Here is a 5,000-nt window from a genome sequence, read left to right on the forward strand (position 1 = left end):
AGCATTTGCGGGACTGAGGCGTCTGACGGCCCCTGTTCCACTATTTTTTTGTGTCCAACGGCCTCACAGCCGATGGGCGTCGTACGGCTCCACACCGGAGCGGACAGGCACTCGGGCGAACGTCATTCAAAACCGGCGCCAGGCGCCAGGTACCGCAGGCCAGCCGCTCCAGAGCTTCAGCGCTCGTACCACACAACAACAACACTTCCGCTAGTTTTGAGAGGCACGCGTGGTTCCGCACGCGGCGCACGGCCACTGCCGTACAGGTAGCGTGTTGCGCGACACGACACGCACATCGAAAGACATGCAGTCTAGTCGGTAATGATCCTTCCGCAGGTTCACCTACGGAAACCTTGTTACGACTTTTACTTCCTCTAAATGATCAAGTTTGGTCATCTTTCCGGTAGCATCGGCAACGACAGAGTCGATGCCGCGTACCAGTCCGAAGACCTCACTAAATCATTCAATCGGTAGTAGCGACGGGCGGTGTGTACAAAGGGCAGGGACGTAATCAACGCGAGCTTATGACTCGCGCTTACTGGGAATTCCTCGTTCATGGGGAACAATTGCAAGCCCCAATCCCTAGCACGAAGGAGGTTCAGCGGGTTACCCCGACCTTTCGGCCTAGGAAGACACGCTGATTCCTTCAGTGTAGCGCGCGTGCGGCCCAGAACATCTAAGGGCATCACAGACCTGTTATTGCTCAATCTCGTGCGGCTAGAAGCCGCCTGTCCCTCTAAGAAGAAAAGTAATCGCTGACAGCACGAAGGATGTCACGCGACTAGTTAGCAGGCTAGAGTCTCGTTCGTTATCGGAATTAACCAGACAAATCGCTCCACCAACTAAGAACGGCCATGCACCACCACCCACCGAATCAAGAAAGAGCTATCAATCTGTCAATCCTTCCGGTGTCCGGGCCTGGTGAGGTTTCCCGTGTTGAGTCAAATTAAGCCGCAGGCTCCACTCCTGGTGGTGCCCTTCCGTCAATTCCTTTAAGTTTCAGCTTTGCAACCATACTTCCCCCGGAACCCAAAAGCTTTGGTTTCCCGGAGGCTGCCCGCCGAGTCATCGGAGGAACTGCGGCGGATCGCTGGCTGGCATCGTTTATGGTTAGAACTAGGGCGGTATCTGATCGCCTTCGAACCTCTAACTTTCGTTCTTGATTAATGAAAACATACTTGGCAAATGCTTTCGCTTCTGTTCGTCTTGCGACGATCCAAGAATTTCACCTCTAACGTCGCAATACGAATGCCCCCGCCTGTCCCTATTAATCATTACCTCGGGTTCCGAAAACCAACAAAATAGAACCGAGGTCCTATTCCATTATTCCATGCACACAGTATTCAGGCGGGCTTGCCTGCTTTAAGCACTCTAATTTGTTCAAAGTAAACGTGCCGGCCCACCGAGACACTCAACAAAGAGCACCCTGGTAGGATTTAAACGGGGTCCGCCTCGGGACGCGAAAGCACCCCTTCGGCTCGCCCCACCGGCAGGACGTCCCACGATACATGCCAGTTAAACACCGACGGGCGGTGAACCAACAGCGTGGGACACAAATCCAACTACGAGCTTTTTAACCGCAACAACTTTAATATACGCTATTGGAGCTGGAATTACCGCGGCTGCTGGCACCAGACTTGCCCTCCAATAGATACTCGTTAAAGGATTTAAAGTGTACTCATTCCGATTACGGGGCCTCGGATGAGTCCCGTATCGTTATTTTTCGTCACTACCTCCCCGTGCCGGGAGTGGGTAATTTGCGCGCCTGCTGCCTTCCTTGGATGTGGTAGCCGTTTCTCAGGCTCCCTCTCCGGAATCGAACCCTGATTCCCCGTTACCCGTTACAACCATGGTAGGCGCAGAACCTACCATCGACAGTTGATAAGGCAGACATTTGAAAGATGCGTCGCCGGTACGAGGACCGTGCGATCAGCCCAAAGTTATTCAGAGTCACCAAGGCAAACGGACCAGACAAGCCAATCCGATTGGTTTTGATCTAATAAAAGCGTCCCTTCCATCTCTGGTCGGGACTCTGTTTGCATGTATTAGCTCTAGAATTACCACAGTTATCCAAGTAACGTGGGTACGATCTAAGGAACCATAACTGATTTAATGAGCCATTCGCGGTTTCTCCTTAATGCGGCTTGTACTGAGACATGCATGGCTTAATCTTTGAGACAAGCATATGACTACTGGCAGGATCAACCAGGGAGCTGCGTCAACTAGAGCTGAGCAGCCGGCCGCCCGGGAGTGTGTCCCGGGGGCCCGCGCGAACACGCAAGCGTCCGCTCAATTATTCTGCAAACAGGAGGAGGCCGAGCTCCCCTGCACGATACACCTCGAAACCCTCTCAGGTCCCGGCGGCGCGCAGCGCCGTCCTAGGTACTTGGTCGGTTTCGAGAGAGGCGCAATCGCCCGGAGTTAGGCGAGTAGACGGTTTTAGTGCGAACACCCTTGCTCCCAACTGAGCTTGCCGCTGCCGACAGAGGCCCGGGAGCGTGCTGTCGTGGCATTGCCGGCGGGAGACAACACGCGCCACCTATGGTGACCGGCAGCTCCAACGCCAGCGCCACACAAGGGCAAAGCCCCACTTGGGTGCAGAAGCGAACTCTCCCAGCACAGCGCACGCGCCAACACGTCCGCACAACTGCGATACAAACCACCTGCGAGAACCGCTGGGGCGACCGAGCAGCAGACGGCGTCGCGGCGCCGAGTGCCAGGCGGCGGCGCATCCTCAACGCACACAGTCCTCAATCAGACCAGCACACTGCAGATGTCCACCGCGCTTCGCACCGGGCTCGGCTGAACCAACTTTGGCCGCCAGGCGCCGCGTGCAGGGTGCGCCGCAGCGTAGCTGCACCGCCTGCCGGGCCCGTCGGCTGGCGCTCCTGCCACTCGGCGCCCCCCACCAGCCGCCTGTTGCGCGTGCGCCCACGCAGCGCGCGGCCAACACGCCGGGCGGCCCCCCTTCACCGGCCGGGAACAGTCCCACCAAGCCACCGCCGCGTATCGCTTCATACCCACATGGACCTAGTCACGTGTGTGGATGTGGCGGGTACCGCTGAAACAACCGGTTAATAGCTGTACCGATCGTCGCCATCACAGATTCACCTCCAGCGTGAACAACCGCTCAACAACGGATTTCCAGTTCATTTGCGTATCTTGGGCAGTAAACGTAGATGTCCACCTACATTTGCGAATTCAACAATTCTTGCATGCCAGGATGTCATGTGTCACGACACGCTACATCAGACCACATACACACTGCGACATGTGCAGAAGAGAACACGTGGAAGGTGGCCCGCGCACGTATGCGATGTCCCTTCCGCGATCCACTGTCAACCGGCATCTGCGGCATGTCCCAGATATGGAACGCGGTCCACCAGGGTAGCACTTTGTGTGAGGCAATACGACAAAGTCGGAATACACGCGTCACTACATCAGACGGCTCACGCTGACCTGACCTGACCTGACCTGACCTGACCTGACTCACCGCACCACCACCCCCAGCGACCCAGGGTGACATACAATGCGTTCGTACGTTCCTCCCACACGCCTCTACGGCGTACCACAGTGCAACCTAGCTGTTATTGGGAGACGAGACAAGTAGCATCGAGCACAACATATGGAAATTGAGATTCGACACCGTTGGGCACAGCCAGCGTACGGTCACACGTATCACACTACTTCACTCTGTACGTAACGACCGATGATCGGTACAGCGTGTGGGTTACGCGTACGACATCAGCGGACAATGGACACAGACCATACCACGACGTACACTGAGGGCGTCGACATCTGAATGCAACTGAACAGCTGCGAGGCTCATTTAACACTCAAACGCCAGACCGACCAGCTTGAGAGGACAGAGACACAAAGAGGGGGACAGAGGGGGGGGGGGCGGCGATATAGTCCTATTGCAGTACAATTGACAGTGGATAGCGGGAATATGTGGAAAGTAAGCAACACTCGCAAGACATCTACATGAGGATAACAACGACACCAGAGATTCCGAGCAGTGAACTATGTTAGGCAAAGGGACAACGTGGGTTAGGTTAAGGGACAACGTGGGTTAGGTTAAGGGACAACGTGGGTTAGGTTAAGGGACAACGTGGGTTAGGTTAAGGGACAACGTGGGTTAGGTTAAGGGACAACGTGGGTTAGGTTAAGGGACAACGTGGGTTAGGTTAAGGGACAACGTGGGTTAGGTTAAGGGACAACGTGGGTTAGGTTAAGGGACAACGTGGGTTAGGTTAAGGGACAACGTGGGTTAGGTTAAGGGACAACGTGGGTTAGGTTAAGGGACAACGTGGGTTAGGTTAAGGGACAAATTGAGTTAGGTTAAGGGACAACGTGGGTTAGGTTAAGGGACAAATTGAGTTAGGTTAAGGGACAAATTGAGTTAGGTTAAGGGACAAATTGAGTTAGGTTAAGGGACAAATTGAGTTAGGTTAAGGGACAACGTGGGTTAGGTTAAGGGACAAATTGAGTTAGGTTAAGGGACAAATTGAGTTAGGTTAAGGGACAAATTGAGTTAGGTTAAGGGACAAATTGAGTTAGGTTAAGGGACAAATTGAGTTAGGTTAAGGGACAAATTGAGTTAGGTTAAGGGACAACTTGAGTTAGGTTAAGGGACAACTTGAGTTAGGTTAAGGGACAACTTGAGTTAGGTTAAGGGACAACTTGAGTTAGGTTAAGGGACAACTTGAGTTAGGTTAAGGGACAACTTGAGTTAGGTTAAGGGACAACTTGAGTTAGGTTAAGGGACAACTTGAGTTAGGTTAAGGGACAACTTGAGTTAGGTTAAGGGACAACTTGAGTTAGGTTAAGGGACAACTTGAGTTAGGTTAAGGGTCAACTTGAGTTAGGTTAAGGGACAACTTGAGTTAGGTTAAGGGACAACTTGAGTTAGGTTAAGGGACAACTTGAGTTAGGTTAAGGGACAACTTGAGTTAGGTTAAGGGACAACTTGAGTTAGGTTAAGGGATAATGTGGTACAG

General features: G+C 53.3%; 1 non-coding gene across 1 annotated transcript; it reads right to left on the minus strand.

Annotated features, from left to right (window-relative positions):
• Positions 1-319: 319 nt before the first annotated feature.
• Positions 320-2,212, minus strand: LOC126305329 (small subunit ribosomal RNA). The gene has a single exon (XR_007553395.1). It is a non-coding gene; the product is annotated as a small subunit ribosomal RNA (ribosomal RNA).
• Positions 2,213-5,000: the final 2,788 nt, after the last annotated feature.

This window comes from Schistocerca gregaria, unplaced genomic scaffold (assembly GCF_023897955.1).
Source record: "Schistocerca gregaria isolate iqSchGreg1 unplaced genomic scaffold, iqSchGreg1.2 ptg000310l, whole genome shotgun sequence".
Taxonomy (NCBI): domain Eukaryota; kingdom Metazoa; phylum Arthropoda; class Insecta; order Orthoptera; family Acrididae; genus Schistocerca; species Schistocerca gregaria.